Source organism: Aegilops tauschii, chromosome 7, assembly GCF_002575655.3.
Source record: "Aegilops tauschii subsp. strangulata cultivar AL8/78 chromosome 7, Aet v6.0, whole genome shotgun sequence".
Lineage (NCBI taxonomy): Eukaryota > Viridiplantae > Streptophyta > Magnoliopsida > Poales > Poaceae > Aegilops > Aegilops tauschii.
This window is the reverse complement of record NC_053041.3, coordinates 42,936,951-42,955,741: the sequence shown is the minus strand read 5'-3', so window position 1 is coordinate 42,955,741 and position 18,791 is coordinate 42,936,951.

The following is an 18,791-nucleotide window of genomic DNA, read 5'->3' as shown; positions in this document are numbered from 1 at the left end:
TGTCATATCTAGAGACGCCTTACAACGTCCCAATATAGCGTCCCATGCCATGTACAGACGCTTAGCCAGCGTGTCTATATATTTTGAGACGGTCCGTGGGTAGACGCTCCAAAGACGCTTTACTAAGTCGACTCTATGGTTGCCTAGAGATGAAATAACTCGTCTCTAGCTTTGGAATATGACGTCTCTACATGCAGTTTTTGTTGTAGTGATGTGCATTCCTCAATGAAATCTCTCAGAAGGTAATCGATCCAAAAATCATACCAAGGTTAGAGAATGATTTGGTGCAATGTCTTGTCAGTTTCGAGTTGGTGTTCCCACCATCCTTCTTCAACATCATTACGCACGTCCTAGTTCACACCTATGCGAAGAGACTAACGTTTTGGGTCCTGTATTTCTACACAATATGTTCCCCTTTGGGAGGTTCATGGGAGTCTTAAAGAAATATGTTCATAACCGTGCTAGGCCAGAAGGAAGCATCTCCAAGGGCCATGAAAATGAGGAGGTCATTGAGTTTTGTATTGACTTTATTCCTGACCTTAAGCCGATTGGTGTTCCTGAATCGCGGCATAAGGGCAGACTGGATGGAAAAGGCACGCTAGGAGGGGATCAAATAATATGTATGGACGGGCATTCTCTCACTCAAGCACACTACACAGTTCTACAGAATTCCACCTTGGTGGCTCCGTATATGGACGAACACAAGAATTTTCTGCGCTCCAAACACCCGGAGCAGTCTGACGACTGGATTACACGTGAACAAACGGGGACTTTCGCCGGCTGGTTGCAGACATGTGCCATGCATGACGCCGCTATTGAAGATGACTTGTACTTGCTGTCCCAGTTACCATCTTCGAATATAATGACTTTCAAAGGGTACGAGATAAATGGGAATACATTTTACACGATCGCCCAAGATAAGAAGAGCACCAACCAAAACAGTGGTGTCCGCTTTGATGCAGCAACCAAGACGGGAAAGGAAACATATTATGGTTACATAGAGGACATATGGGAACTTGACTATGGACGTGGTTTGAAGGTCCCTTTCTTTCGATGCAAATGGGTCAATATGACACGAGGGCGGGTAACGGAAGACCCACAGTACGGAATGACAACAGTGGATCTCAACAATCTTGCGTATGCAGACGAACCATTCGTCCTAGCCAATGATGTGGCACAGGTTTTCTATGTGAAGGACATGTCTACCAAGCCGAGAAAAAGAAAATATGAGGAAGCAAATGCATCATACGATGAGCCAAAGCGCCACATAGTTCTTTCTGGGAAAAGAAACATCGTGGGAGTGGATGACAAGACAGACATGTCAGAAGATTATGAAAAGTTTGATGAAATTGCTCCATTCACAGTGAATATTGACCCGAGCATCCAGTTAAATGATGAAGATTGTCCATGGTTACGGCGCAAAGGGACACACGTGAAGAAAAAGTTTCACACCCAAAGATCTGGGATGTGATTGGCTTCACTGTCAGCACTTTGTTCTGTGTTTCACACCCAGGAGGGAATCTTTATAATAGTTAGGGTACTTATGTGTTTTGGCATTTGACACGCGAAGAAATTTTATGTGCAAACAAATTCTTTCATGCATTTACTGATTTTTCAGCTAAATGACCCTGAAATTGAAAAACACTTCAAATGAACTCCAAAAAGGTTGAAAGTTGGCATGGTATCATAATTTCACCCACATGGCATGTGCAAAAAGGTAGAGAGGGTTACGGCAAAAACTGGATGCACTTCGTGTACAAAATGGACAATCTCTTTCGAAGTATCAGGGTTTCGGATGAAAACTCATCTGTTACAAAGGCATTTCATTTTTTAAATAACCTAAGTATTACCAAATTGAATATAATGATAAAACACACTAATATTAAACATAAGAAAAAATAATCACTGAAAAATCTATTTTTAAAGTTAAGTTATTCACAAACTAGTGATTCACACAAATTTCAAATAATTCAAAATTTAAACTATTCAACTTTGAAAACTACCGGCACTAACAGAAAGTTTGTAATTTTTTGTACCTAAAGCAAAAATATTCACAAAGAAACTCTAAATACAGCAAAAAAACAACTCAAAATAAATAAAAGAAAATAAATAAAGCAGAAAAGAAAAAAATAAATGAAAAAAAGCCCGCCTACTGGGCCACAGCGGCCTGCATACGACTAGAAACCCAACCTCTAGTTGGGCCAGGATGCAGGCTCGCTAGCCCAGTAGGCCCAACAGGGCATCGCAGCAGAGGTAGGCCCAGAAGGCCTGCTTTAGAGAGGAGCTCGAGACAGCAGCGGTGGCGGGGCTTATTAGCAGGTGCGAGCGCCCCTCGGCTAGCGAGGTAGGACTAAACTTCTGCACCCCTCGCCTGGCAGCGCACCACCTTTAGTACCGGGTCGTGGCTCCAACCGGTACAAAAGGGGGGTCTTTAGTACCGGTTGGAGCCACCACCCGGTACTAAAGGGGTGCCCTTCTCGCCGCTCCGCCTGGCCAAAACAGGCCTTTAGTACCGGTTGGTGGCTGCAACCGGTACTAAAGGTACATCCTATATATACAACACTTCGAAAAAATTTAGTTTCTCATCTCCCACTTCTCCTCTCTGCTTTGACATCGCCGCCGCCACGTCCCGCGCCATCGCCCGTCGTCGTCCCCGCAGCGCGTCATCGCCGTCGCCCCCGTCCCCGTCGTCGTCGTCCCCGTCGTCGCCGTCTCGCCGCCGCCCCGTACGCCGCCGCCCCGTCGCCGTCGCCGCGCCCCGCCCAGTCACCCCGCTGTAAGAACCCCAGTCGCCATGTGCATGGCCAGCCGCCCCCAAGCCCGGCCGCACGCACACACACACACACACTTAGATGTGTTTTTCTGTTTTCAGTTTTTAGTTTTTTTCAGTTTTTCTATTTTTTATATATAAAGGTTTTAGATGAATTAATTAATTAGATTAGATTAATGTCAAATGTCAAAGGTTTTAGATGAATTAATTAATTAGATTAATGTCAAATGTTAGATGAAATTAGCTAGATATATTAATGTTAGATGAATTATTTTTTTATACTTTTAGTTCGATGAATTAGATATGTTAATTAGTGTTAGATGAATTAGTTTTTTATAATTTTGTCAAAATGTTAGATGAATTAGCTAGCTAGATATATATAAGAAATCACAATCCAATCATTTAAAAAATGTTACGTTTGCATCCTTGCCGTCGACCCGTTCGCAACGACGTCGTGCTTCAGAGGACCCATGTCCGAGACTGGGCTCCGCCGGCTGGCACTGGGAGGTGCTACCTTCAGGGGCTCGCCGCTTGGTGAGGAACCCGGCCCCGGGTCCCGTCGTCGACCCTGAGCTCCTTTGGTGGCGTTCGCGTGGGCCACGTTCGGTGCAGAGGGAGCCGGCCCCGCCGGAGGTGGTCCGTCGCCATGTCAGGGAGGAGGACGAGCACGTCCGTCGCTACATGGCTGCTATGGACGTCAGGTTCTCCAATACCTGGCAGGTTCTTTGGGGAGATGACCGGAGCTATGATCCTGTGATGGTTCCTTCTCTTTGGGTGTCCACCACCCGCGCCTCAGGAACCGCGAGTGGCCTAGATTCTTCTGCAGTATTCGATCTTTATTAGCTAGCTAGTGATGTATTCGATATATAATATTCGAGACGATGTATTCGAGATTATATATATTATTCGAGATGATGTATTCGAGATGATGTATTTGAGATTATATATTATTCGAGACGATGCATATTATGTACTATGATTCAGTTTTTCCTTATTGATTGCATGCATGCATTGTAATTTGAATACTAAATTGTTTTATATTTCTTCTGGATTAGTTAAATAAAAGCTATGGCGGACAATACCGACGGAGAGGGAGAAGAGGCCCTGTTCGAGATCATACGCACTCCTCGCAGGCTAGATGATCAGAATGAAGAAGATGACGGCTCCCAATATCTGAACAATACCGGGGAGGGTGATGATATGATATTCGATCGCGATGACCGAATTGATGAAGTCATGAACTATGATTATGATGACGCCAAAAATGTTGATCTTGAAATAACAGAGACCGGCATGGTATATTTATATAAGCAGGCATCTGGTGATCATCACATGTTTTTAATGATTTGAAGATATATATTAACGAATCGATCTTTCTTCTTTCAGCCCTCCGGATCGAGCAAATCTTCTACAGGCAGCAGGATAGTGCGAGGCCCGGGAAAAAAGTTGAAGGAGGGCGTAAAGTACAACATCGATGCCATCAAAACTAATGGCGAACCAAGCGCGCCTAAGAACATTGCGAACAAGTTCGTTCATCAGTGCGGAGTTCTTGTGAGGGACCAACTCCCGATCTCCATTCAAGAATGGAAAGAGCCAGCAAAGAAACGTCCAGATCTTACTTGGGTCGACGACAGAGCAAAATCAACGCTTTGGGAATCTCTCATGGAACATTTCACCCTACCAGATCATTTCACTGATGCAGATGTGCAGAAAGTCAAGGACGCTGCTCTTAGGAAGATGGCAATTGCATTCAACACCCACAAGAAAACTATATGGACCAAGTACGTCGAAGGAGGAAAGAAGACTCCAGAATTCAAGGGAACACTGGAGAAGCAAATAGATCACTGGCCCACTTTCGTGAAATTCAAGGAAGCAAAATTATCTAAGGAACGGTCGAGAAAAAACAAGGCCAATGCCACAAAAAAGGAGCAGTTACATAGGATGGGGCCAGGTGGCTACGTGGTGGCAATGCCTAAGTGGGATAAGTCTGAGCAAGAGATGCTGGATGCAGAGGTCACTCCAGTTACTAAGAGCTGGCCCCCAAGTGCAGAACTTGGTTCTATGCGCATGGGGGGCGTTGGACCCGAAGACAGGCCAGGTTTCGAAGAAGGCATGTCTTAAAGGAGCCGAAGATAAGTTACTTGATGCAATAGAAGATGCTCGAAAGGGGGTGTTCACGCCCAACAAAGAGAACGACGAGCTCACTACAACAGGACCCCTCATATAGCAACGCATTTTTCCATATCTAAAAGTCCATATATGCGTTGCTATCGTCTTTACCAACGGTTTGTGATGCGTAGCCTTATCCAGTGTTGCTCCCGCATAATGCAACGGTTATACTTCCGTTGGTAAAAGGAACCGTTGCAAGAGTACAACACATAAAACCAATTTTACAACACTCATATACGTTGGTGGTCAAATCCCATTGCTTGGCCACAAAGGATTTGCAACGCTTCAGGTGTTTTACATATAAAATGTGAATAATATTTTATATATTGCCAGTAATTAAATTAATGATCCACATAATGGTGATATACGCGCGCCCTGGAAAATCCTGAACACCCGGGAAGAACACGAGGCATGGGCGTTGTTCCGTGGTATGAGGGCTTTTTGGACTGGAACGCCGACTACAGAAGCCGTGCGAGAAGGAAGAAGCTGGAGGAGGAGCAGAGGAAGCAGGAAGAAGAACGCCTTCAAGGCCTAGAATCAGCGCACGCGGACTTGGCACTCAAATTCCAGTGGCAGCAGCAGCAGATCGACTCACTTAGCCAGGAAAGGGGGTCTCAGCAGCGGCAGCGGCTAGCGGATGATCCAGCATTGGATAGCACCGCACCATCCATGCCGAGAAGTTGCGTGGGTTCCGCCCCGGGCGACGCACTGCTAGATAGATACCCTGTGGATGACATCATGGAGAACACTAACTGTGAGCTACACTTCAAAATGAAGAACATATCCATGAAGGTGGCGGACGCCATTGCTTATACAAATCCCCGCGAAGCAACCTTCCATTGCAAACCGATTCTAGCCGGCTATGCTCGTGTCTTGGTTGATGAGGTGGTGGACCAATATTCGGGGCTAGAGCTTGACATTCCTGGAGGTGACGAGGAGCACACACTAGGAGAGGCCATACATCGTATCATCCCATGGAGAAAGGATTGCATCATCTTTCGAAGGCCACAAACACCGCGTCAGCCGACTCCTCCTCGAAGTCCGCCACCACGTCAGCAGACTCCCGCTCCTCCAAGTCCACCAACGCGTCAGGCCACTCCTCCTCCTCCAAGTCCAGCACAGCGTCAGGCCACTCCTCCTGCTTCAAGTCTGGCACAGCGTCAGCCCACTCCTCCTGCTTCAAGTCCGACACCGCGTCAGGCCACTCCTCCTGCTTCAAGTCCGGCACAGCGTCAGGCCACTCCTCCTGCTCCAACTCAGCCACGTCAGCTGTCTCCGCCGCCTCAGCAATCGCGGAAGAGAGCCGCTGCAGCTATGGTGCGTAGCGGTACGAGTCGAGGTAGTACAGGAGGTACAGGCGGAGGCAAGCAATAACAATATGGTCCAAGCCTCACTCCTCTTCCTCAGAGGCCTTACGACATGACCGAGAAGCAAAACACAGCCATAGTGAAGGCCCAAGTGGACGCCCATTTTGGACTGAAACCGCCGCCGCCGCCAAAGGAGAAAGTGCCTGAGAAAGTCGTTGACCACTGTATTCATATGGCAAGAAAACCAGCTCCCAAGCCTGATGACTCAGACTATGAGCGCCAAATCAGGAAGGCACATCGAGCACGACTACAGAAGGAGTCGAGCTCGAGCCAAGCAGCTGGCAAAAAATTCGGGAAAACCATTCCCCAGCTGGGAGAACAGGCGGCGCAATCGATCCCCCCGCTTGTTGTACCAACACATGAGAGTACCAGCGTCGGTCAGCTGGTAATAACCGACGAGCATATAAGGCAGGCTAAAATGCTCGATATCACTGTTGGACAACTCCTCGAGATCGAGCCCATGTCTCCGCTTAGAGAGGAGGACATAAAATGGAAATATGTCCGCGGCGAACCTTTGGTCGAGCCTGAGGAGGTCAAGAACCTCCCAACGAGAATGTATGAATTGCATGATTGGTACATGAAAATTACCAAGAGTTCCAATCGAGTGTCCCTCATGGTGAACGTCAAGGAAAAGCATTACTTCCATAAGCTAGCTCTGACCGTTGAGTATTCATAACTATTTCAGTTATTCAATCAAGACGCACTCGACAAATCTCTCATCAGTTGTTATTGTCTGTAAGTGATTTCTTTCTGTAATTGAAGTCTCAAGCTAGCTGTAGTGCTCATTGATCGATCATTACCTGTAATTATCCTCACTATATTCTTTTTGTGGTATTATGCAGGATGAAGCTGTATGAAATGAAAAAATCTGGATGCTATGGCGTTGGGTTCATTGACCCAAATACCATTAATGAACACACATGGAAATTGGAATGGTACAAAAAAGATGTAGAGAAAAACATGCTAGAGTTCTTGAAGCGCCTCAATACCAATGAAGATATACAACTTCCTTACAACTTCCTGTGAGTCACACTGTCTTGTACTACAAATTCTGTTTTTGCTTACTAGCTAGCTAGATGTTAATAATTAAGTGTATAGGGTTTAGGGTAGTTTATTAGTGTTATGCACATGCACGCTTAATTAAGACATGCAAACGTGTGCGCATGCAGTTACCACTGGATCTTGTTAGTCATTAAAGTTGAAGAAGGAACAGTTGAATTACTGGACTCACTACTTAAGAAAGAAAGTGACTTCACCATCTTGAAGGGGATAGTCGATAGGTAATTTCAATCATTATTACTATATCTCGGCCTATTTAGTTCGTCATTTCCTGATACCAACTATTCGACCCAAGGTAAGTAATTAAGTAGTACTAGCTAGCTACCATCTCTTTAATTCTTGTTTCAATACCATTAATTATCACGCTTGATTAATTATTATCTGATTAAATTATATTCTCTTAAAGGCCCTGAAGCAGGCGCCGGGGACTGAACTGTGTGCATACTAGTTTGCGAGAACATTCGCATGATGGCATCCGAAAGGAGCAAATCTGATAGACAGCAATGGGTACGTTTGCCAGAACACTATTCACAAATTTTACATGATTATCAATATCTAGTCACACAACTAATACACATGCATATTGATTTCCTTCTTAACAGTTCAAAGAAGTGCGGGAGCAGCTCCTACCAACAGAGCGCATACTAGCACTTCAAGAGGAAATAGTGGGATTTTTGCTCGACCAGGTCATAGATCCCAAAGGAGAATACCATTACCCGCTACCGCCCCCATGAACCACTCCGAATTGTCATCGTGCTCCGAAGGCACCAAGGCAAATGCCACTGGCTCCGAAGGCACCAAGGCAAATGCCACTGGCTCCGAAGGCAACATGTAGGAGAAATTGTGTGTGTGTGTGTGTGTGTATATGATCGGTTCTACGAGAAATTCTGTTTATATATATGCATAATGTGTACAATATGTAGTATCGTAAAATACCAGCAAACGAAAAAGAATTAAATGGAAAACACAAAATTAAAGGAAAAAGAAATCATGAATCCAAAACCCCCCCAAACATTTTAGTACCGGTTGGTGTTACCAACCAGTACTAAAGGGCTCCTCGCCCCCGGCACTGGCTCGTGCCACGTGGTCGCCCTTTAGCGGCGGTTTGTGCAGAACCGGTACTAAGGGGGGGACCTTTAGTCCCCACCCTTTAGTGCCGGTTACAGAACCGACACTAAAGGCCCTTACGAACCGGTGCTATAGCCCGGTTCTGCACTAGTGAAATAGTTCATTCAGTTTGCACACATAAAATGTGTTGATGTCCTAGTTAAGTAACTCATTTTTAGGGAGCATGTGCTAGTTAACCGGGCACTAATTAAAACTAGTGAGTTTACGCTTAGAGGAGATAGGAGCTGGGAACTTAGTGTCGAGCACTTCTCTCACTCGATCTATCGGTGGGTGATTGCAACTACATTGACTAAGCAGTCGATATCGCACAAAATACAGCAACAAGGTGAATTTTTGTGCAGTTAAACTCCAGAAGAAAATTTTCAAATAGATGAAACAGATGGGGGTTGTGTGTCCTTAGTAGTTAGATTCATTATCTAAAGATACTAAACATTGTATGTTTCAAAGATCTTGTGATGTTCTAGATCTCAGAAGATGGATTGCTAGGCCCCTGCATTAGAAAAATGAGTGGCACCAAAGGCACATGTTGTGTATTACGAAGCGTGTACAGAGGGTTTGCTTTGTCTGAAGTCTTCCTTTCCTGATGCCTCCTATTCTCAAGCTGGTCTATCTCTTCTTTCTTACGTTCTACTACCATCAGTCCTAATTATGAGATGTTTTGGATATTTCAATATGGACTATATACAGACTGAAATGCATGAATGAACACACCAAAACACGTCTATATCATCCGATTCAAAAAAATTAGAATATCTTATGGTTCAGTACGGAGAGATAGTTTCTAAGAGTTGATGCAGGACAAAAGGTAGGTGCTAATCCAAATGATTCATCATGCAAAGAACACACTCGATATATGGTCAGTGGTGTATAAATTTGTGAGCCAAGCGTGTGGTTGCTAGAACATTTATATCGGATTCATCATGTGTGCTTTCTTTATGGAATCTCTTTAACATACAATGCAGTGTTATCTAGCAGTAGAATGGTAAAATTTGTGGAGCATGAGTCGTCATCAAACCATGGATATGCTTAAGGATTTCTCTGATTCTTTGCTCCAAAAGATATAAATCCTCTATTTATAAGAAGATATCAAGTCGCTAGTCAGCTTGTCCAACCAATCGTTGCAACTAGTGGAAATATTGAAAAATAGTGAGTACAACGATGCAAGATATGGGTGATTGATACGTCTCCAACGTATCTATAATTTTTTTATTGTTCCATGTTGTTATATTATCAATCTTGGATGTTTTATAATCATTTTATATCATTTTTGGTACTAACCTATTGACATAGTGTGAAGTGTCAGTTGCTGTCTTCTGCATGTTTTTTACATCGCAGGAAATCAATACTAAACGGAGTCCAAATGCAACGAAACTTTACGGAGATTTTTTAGGACCAGAAGACACTAATGGGTCAAGGCTGCGCCTGGTAGGTTGTGCCCACCTCGGGTGCCCCCGGATTGCCTCTTTGCTCTATAAATACCCCAATATTCCAGAAACCCTAGGGGAGTCGACGAAAATCAATTCCAGCCACCGCAGAGTCCAGAACCACCAGATACAATCTAGACACCATCACGGATGGGGTTCACCACCTCCATTGGTGCCTCTCCGATGATGTGTGAGTAGTTCTTTGTAGACCTATGGGTCCGTAGTTAGTAGCTAGATGGCTTCCTCTCTCTCGCTAGAATTCTCAATACAATGGTCTCTGGGAGATCCATATGATGTAACTCTTTTTGCGGTGTGTTTGTTGGGATCGGATGAACTTTGAGTTTATGATCAGATCTATCTTTTTATATCCATGAAAGTATTTGAGTTTTTTTTATCTCTTTTATGCATGATTGCTTATAGCCTCGTATTTCTTCTTCGATATTTGGGTTTTATTTGGCCAACTTGATCTATTTGTCTTGCAATGGGAAGAGGTGCTTTGTAGTGGGTTCGATCTTACGGTGCTTGATCCCAGTGACAGAAGGGGAACCGACACGTATGTATCATTGCTACTAAGGATAAAACGATGGGGTCTATCTCTACATAGATAGATCTTGTCTACATAATGTCATCGTTCTTATTGTATTACTCTGTTTCTCCATGAACTTAATACAGTAGATGCATGTTGGATAGCGGTCGATGTGTGGAGTAATAGTAGTAAATGCAGGCAGGAGTCAGTCTACTATTCTTGGACGTGATGCCTATATAATGATCATTGCCTGGATATCGTCATGAGTATTTGAAGTTCTATCAATTGCCCAATGATACGTCTCCAGCGTATCTATAATTTATGAAGTATTCATGCTATTATATTATCCATCTTAGGTGTTTTATATGCATTTATATGCTATTTTATATGATTTTTGGGACTAACCTATTAACCTAGAGCCCATGCCAGTTTCTGTTTTTCCTTGTTTTTGAGATTTACAGAAAAGGAATACCAAACGAAGTCCAATTGATGTGCCAATTTTTGACGATTTTTTATGGACCAAAAGAAGCCCCCGGAGTAAAAGAGTTGGGCCAGAAGAGTCTCGAGCCATCCATGAGGGTGGAGGGCGTGCCCTACCCCCTGGGCGCGCCCCCCTGCCTCGTGGACGACTCGGAGACCCCTCTGACGTGAAACCAATGCCAAAAATTCCTATAAATACAGAAACCCCCAGAAAGAAACCTAGATCGGGAGTTCCGCCGCCGCAAGCCTCTGTAGCCACCAAAAACCAATCGGGACCCTGTTCCGGCTCCCTGCCGGAGGGGGGATCCATCACCGATGGCCATCTTCATCATCCCGGCACTCTCCATGATGAGGAGGGAGTAGTTCACCCTCGGGGCTGAGGGTATGTACCAGTAGCTATGTGTTTGATCTCTCTCTCTCTCTCTCGGGTTCTTGATTCGGCACGATCTTGATGTATCGCGAGCTTTGCTGTTATAGTTGGATCTTATGATGTTTCTCTCCCTCTACTCTCTTGTAATGGATTGAGTTTTCCCTTTGAAGTTATCTTATTGGATTGAGTCTTTAAGGATTTGAGAACACTTGCTGTATGTCTTGCATGTGCTTATCTATGGTGACAATGGGATATTCACGTGATCTACTTGATGTATGTTTCGGTGATCAACTTGCGGGTTCAGTGACCTTGTGAACTTATGCATAGGGGTTGGCACACGTTTTCTTCTTGACTCTCCGGTAGAAACTTTGGGGCACTCTTTGAAGTACTTTGTGTTGGTTTGAATAGATGAATCTAAGATTGTGTGATGCATATCGTATAATCATACCCATGGATACTTGTGGTGACATTGGAGTATCTAGGTGACATTAGGGTTTTGGTTGATGTGTGTCTTAAGGTGTTATTTTACTACGAACTCTAGGGCTGTTTGTGACACATAGGAATAGCCCAATGGATTGATCGGAAAGAATAACTTTGAGGTGGTTTCGTACCCTACAATAATCTCTTGTTTGTTCTCCTCTATTAGTGACTTTGGAGTGACTCTTTGTTGCATGTTGAGGGATAGTTATATGATCCAGTTATGTTATTATTGTTGAGAGAACTTGCACTAGTGAAAGTATGAACCCTAGGCCTTGTTTCCTAGCATTGCAATACCGTTTACGCTCACTTTTACCACTTGCTACCTTGTTGTTTTTATATTTTCAGATTACAAAAACCTATAACTACCATCCATATTGCACTTGTATCACCATCTCTTCGTCGAACTAGTGCACCTATACAATTTACCATTGTATTGGGTGTGTTGGGGACACAAGAGACTCTTTGTTATTTGGTTGCAGGGTTGCTTGAGAGAGATCATCTTCATCCTACGCCTCCCACAGATTGATAAACCTTAGGTCATCCACTTGAGGGAAATTTTCTACTGTCCTACAAACCTCTGCACTTGGAGGCCCAACAACGTCTACAAGAAGAAGGTTGTGTAGTAGACATCAAGCTCTTTTCTGGCGCCGTTGCCCGCGAGGTGAGTGCTTGAAGGTATATCTTTAGATCTTGCAATCGAATCTTTTTGTTTGTTGTTTTATCACTAGTTTAATTTATAAAAGAATACTACAAAAAATGGAATTGAGAGTGCCTCATATGCTCCATCTTTTTAATATCTTTTATGAAAATAAGGATTCCGGTAATTGTGCCAAAATGTTAGAAGAAGAATGCATTAGAATGTTTGGCACTAAATCTTTGAATGATGAGCATGATTGCAATGTTGTTAGTATGAACTCTTTGAATATCCATAGTACTAATGATGATTGCACTAGTCATGATGAAAATGTCTCTTATAAGCATGTCAATTTTTGTGGAGTGCATAGAGTTTGCAAGTACACACCAAATAGGGAAGATAGATTTTGCAAAAGGCATAAGTATTTAGAAACTAAATGGTTGCAAGAAAGGGTAGACATTTGTTCTGAAAATTTAAATTTTCTTAGTCGTACTTGTGAACTTTGCAATGAACGTGGTCATTTAAATCTCCAATGCAAATTGTTTCATGATCGAATCATGTCCAAAAATTGTGATGACTTGATTTTCCTTGCACATCATAATGAACTTAGTTTGCTTTCGGGTTACGAAGAAATGAAACATATAACTAAGGATATTCCAGAATTTGTCCTTGATAAAGTTCTTGATTTTGATCTAGAGGAAATTTATATGTATTGTGCAGTGAATTGCATTGAAAATCCTTATATTTTCAATTACATAAAGACAAGAAAACAAATAGAAGATGAAGAGAATACTAATGAAAGGGAAGAGATTTCCCAATATCCTCATATTCTTTCTTATGATGAATCAGGTAACGAGGAGGAGCCTCCTATTCAACCAATCTCATTAATAAGGAGCTCCAAAAATAGGATTAAACCCACACATGATGCGAAGAAGAAAAAGAAAAGACGGAGAAGCAAAGGTAAAAAGGTATCCCTCCCAAATGATGTTGCTCCTATTACTCATTGTGATCATAATAATTGCTATACTGTTGGTGCTATACATACTATTAATGATGAGAGTGATTGTGCTGATGATATGAAAAGGCCCAAGCTTGGGGATGCTATGTTTGATGAGAATGACATGTTTGAGAGTTTGTTTGCTGCAATTAATGTTTGCCCCAAGCTTGGGGATGCTATGTTGAATGAAGATGATATTTTTAGTCTCCCAAGTTTTGATATGCAAATTTGTTATGATGATAGCATGCCTCATACTTATGATGATTATATTGATGAAAGTGGGTTTGGAAGAGTGTCAACTTTAGGAAGTAATGATCCCACTATTTTGGAGGATGTTGAATCTTATTGTGATAATTATAAAAGTGGATTTGGAGAGGTCATGACTTTATTCAGTAATGATTCCACTATCTTGGAAGAGGTTTCAATTGATTATGATGAGAACAAAGTTGCTACTTATGATGATTATTGTGATGATACTTATGCTATAAAAAGTAGTGATGATTATATTTATAAAACTTGTCATGATTATGATTACCCTTTTTCTGAACATTACTCTTTTAATGTGGAGACAATTTATAGTATTCGAGTTTCTTATGATACTCCCACTATTCCGATTGAGAAGAATTTTGCTTATGTTGAGAGTAGTAAATTTTCTATGCTTGTAGATCATGAAAAGAATGCTTTATGTGATGGTTATATTGTTGAATTTATTCATGATGCCACTGAAAATTATTATGAGGGAGGAATATATGCTTGTAGGAATTACAATAATATCAAGTTTCCTCTCTATGTCCTTAAAATCCTGAAGTTATGCTTGTTTTGCTTTCCTATGCTAGTTGATTATTGTTCCCATAAGTTGTTTTCTCACAAAATCCCAATGCATAGGAAGTGGGTTAGACTTAAATGTGCTAGTCATATTCTTCATGATGCTCTCTTTATGTTTCAATTCTTATCTTTTATGTGAGCATCATTGAAATCATCATGCCTAGTTAGGGGCGTTAAACGTTAGCGCTTGTTGGCAGGCAACCCAATTTTATTTTTGTTCTTTGCTTTTTGTTCCTGTTTAGTAATAAATAATTCATCTAGCCTCTGGTTAGATGTAGTCTTATGTTTTAATTAGTGTTTGTGCCAAGTAAGACCTATGGGATAACCTACGGTGATAGTTAATTTGATCTTGCTGTAAAAAACAGAAACTTTGCGCTCAGTCCCAGAATAGTTTAAAATCACAGAAACATGATAAAATACTGATTCTTTTTGAAAAAGATTAATAAACAAATTATCTAGGATTTCCTATTTTATCAGAATTTTTGGAGTTACATAAGTATTCAAATGATACAGATTGCTACAGACTGTTCTGTTTTTTACAGATTCTGTTTTTCGTGTGTTGTTTGCTTATTTTGATGAATCTATGAGTAGTATCGGAGGGTATGAACCATAGAGAAGTTGGAATACAGTAGATATTACACCAATATGAATTTAGAATGAGTTCACAACAGTACCTAAGTGGTGATTTATTTTCTTATACTAACGGAGCTTACGAGTTTTCTGTTAAGTTTTGTGTTGTGAAGTTTTCAAGTTTTGGGTAAAGATTCGATGGACTATGGAATAAGGAGTGGCAAGAGCCTAAGCTTGGGGATGCCCAAGGCACCCTAAGGTAATATTCAAGGACAACCAAGAGCCTAAGCTCGGGGATGCCCCGGATGGCATCCCCTCTTTCGTCTTCGTTCATCGGTAACTTTACTTGGAGCTATATTTTTATTCACCACATGATATGTGTTTTGCTTGGGGAGTCATTTTATTTTATTTTGTTTTGCTTGCTGTTTGAATAAAATACCAAGATCTGAAATTCTTAAATGTTAGAGAGTCTTCACATAGTTACATAATTATTCGACTACTCATTGATCTTCACTTATATCTTTTTGGAGTAGTTTGTCATTTACTCACGTGCTTCACATATATCATATGAGTAAATGGTTGAATGAATTGAATATCATAAATCTGAGTTTATATACGTTTCATATGCTTATAACATGGGGAGTAATGACTTCACACATAATAAGTATAGGTAGTAAACTTATTGAAAGTTAGCAAACGCAGAATTGGTCACTTGGACAATTCATGAAAGAATATTGAAGGAAGAGAGATTTCACATATAAATATACTATCTTGGACATCTTTTGTAATTGCGAGCACTCATTAAAATATGACATGCTAAAAAGTTGATGTTGGACAAGGAAGACAACTTAATGGGTTATGCTTTCCTATAGCCGAAATGTTATATTGTCTTGGATCATCCAACATGTTGAGCTTGCCTTTCCCTCTCATGCTAGCCAAATTCTTTGCACCAAGTAGAGATACTACTTGTGCTTCCAAACATTCCTTAACCCAGTTTTGCCATGAGAGTCCACCATACCTACCTATGGATTGAGTAAGATCCTTCAAGTAAGTTGTCATCGGTGCATGCAATAAAAAAATGCTCCTTAAATATGTATGATCTATTAATGCAAAGAAAATAAGTTTTATACGAACTTGTGATAGGGAAGAAATAAAATCGACGGACTGCATAATAAAGGTCTTTATCACAAGCGGCAATATAAAGTGACGTTCTTTTGCATTAAGATTTTGTGCATCCAACCATAAAAGCGCATGACAACCTCTGCTTCCCTCTGCGAAGGGTCTATCTTTTACTTTTACCTTCTACCCTTATACAAGAGTCATGGTGATTTTCACCTTTCCTTTTTACACTTTTTCCTTTGGCAAGCACTTTGTGTTGGGGCGATCCGGATATATATATCCCCTTGAATGTGGGTTTTCATAAAGTATTATTGTTGACAATACCCTTGAGGTAAAAGGTTGGGAGGCGAAACTATAAGCCCCTATCTTTCTCTGTGTCCGATTAAAACTTTGAACCCATAAATATCACGTGAATGTTAGCAATTGTGAAAGATTAAATGATAGTTGAGTATGTGGAGTTTGCTGAATCAAAGCTCTTACATAGACCCTTCCCGAAATAAGATAAATTGCAATTGTTTGATGACTAAGAGCATGGTTTGCTAGTTTCAAGAAATTTTATGATCTATACATTAACATGTGAATAGCTTGTTACTTGATCATGAAAAGTTTTATGAGATGAGCTACTATTATGACATATAATGATGCTAGAAAAGGTGATTGAAATTATCATTGATCAAACTTGTGCACCTGCTAGCATTCACACTTCATAAATTATTTCTTTTATCATTTACCTACTCGAGGACGAGCAGGAATTAAGGTTGGGGATATTGATACGTCTCCAACGTATCTATAATTTATGAAGTATTCATGCTATTATATTATCCATCGTAGGTGTTTTATATGCATTTATATGCTATTTTATATGATTTTTGGGACTAACCTATTAACCTAGAGCCCAGTGCCAGTTTCTGTTTTTTCCTTGTATTTGAGTTTTACAGAAAAGGAATACCAAGCAGAGTCCAATTGACGTGCCAATTTTTGACGATTTTTTATGGACCAAAAGAAGCCCCCGGAGTAAAAGAGTTGGGCCAGAAGAGTCCCGAGCTGTCCACGAGGGTGGAGGGCGCGCCCTACCCACCTGGGCGCGCCCCCTGCCTCGTGGACGGCTCGGAGACCCCCCTGACGTGAAACCAACGCCAAAAATTCCTATAAATACAGAAACCCCCAGAAAGAAACCTGGATCGGGAGTTCTGCCGCCGCAAGCCTCTGTAGCCACCAAAAACGAATCGGGGCCCTGTTCCGGCACCCTGCCGGAGGGGGGATCCATCACCGGTGGCCATCTTCATCATCCCGGCGCTCTCCATGATGAGGAGGGAGTAGTTCACCCTCGGGGCTGAGGGTATGTACCAGTAGCTATGTGTTTGATCTCTCTCTCTCTCTCTCGTGTTCTTGATTCGGCACGATCTTGATGTATCGCGAGCTTTGCTATTATAGTTGGATCTTATGATGTTTCTCCCCCTCTACTCTCTTGTAATGGATTGAGTTTTCCCTTTGAAGTTATCTTATCGGATTGAGTCTTTAAGGATTTGAGAACACTTGATGTATGTCTTGCATGTGCTTATCTGTGGTGACAATGGGATATTCACGTGATCTACTTGATGTATGCTTCGGTGATCAACTTGCGGGTTCAGTGACCTTGTGAACTTATGCATAGGGGTTGGTGTTGGGGAACGTAGCAGAAATTCAAAATTTTCCTACGTGTCACCAAGATCAATCTAGGAGATGCTAGCAACGAGAGGGGAGGAGTGCATCTACATACCCTTGTAGATCGCGAGCGGAAGCGTTCAAGAGAACGGGGTTGATGGAGTCGTACTCGTCGTGATCCAAATCACCGATGATCCTAGCGCCGAACGGACGGCACCTCCGCGTTCAACACACGTACGGAGCGGGGACGTCTCCTCCTTCTTGATCCATCAAGGGGGAGGAGAAGTTGATGGAGATCCAGCAGCACGACGGCGTGGTGGTGGAAGTAGCGGGATCCCGGCAGGGCTTCGCCAAGCGCAAGCGGGGAGGAAGAGGTGTCACGGGAGGGAGGGAGGCGCCAGGGCTTGGGGTGCTGCTCCCATGCGCCTCCCCACTATATATAGGGGTGGAGGGGGCTGGTTTCTTGCCCTCCAAGTCCATTGGGGCGTTGGCAAAGGTGGGGGAAAGAAATCCCATCATTTCCCTTCCCCACCGATTGTTATCCCCCTTTTTTAGGGATCTTGATCTTATCCCTTCGGGATATGATCTTATTCCTTCTAAGGTGGGATCTTGGTGCGCCTTGACCAGGGGTGTGGGGCCTTGCCCCCACTACCCACGTTCATGTGGGTCCCCCCATGCAGGTGGGCCCCACTTCGGAACCTTCTAGAACCTTCCCGGTACAATACCGAAAAATCCCGAACATTTTCCGGTGGCCAAAATAGGACTTCCCATATATAAATCTTTACCTCCGGACCATTCCGGAACTCCTCATGACGTCCGGGATCTCATCCGGGACTCCGAACAACTTTCGGTTAACCGCATACTAATATCTCTACAACTCTAGCCTCACCGAACCTTAAGTGTGTAGACCCTACGGGTTCGGGAGACATGCAGACATGACCGAGACGACTCTCCGGTCAATAACCAACAGCGGGATCTGGATACCCATGTTGGCTCCCACATGTTCCACGATGATCTCATCGGATGAACCACGATGTCGAGGATTCAATCAATCCCGTATACAATTCCCTTTGTCAATCGGTACGTTACTTGCCCGAGATTCGATCGTCGGTATCCCAATACCTTGTTCAATCTCGTTACCGGCAAGTCACTTTACTCGTACCGTAACGCATGATCCCGTGGCTAACTCCTTAGTCACATTGAGCTCATTATGATGATGCATTACCGAG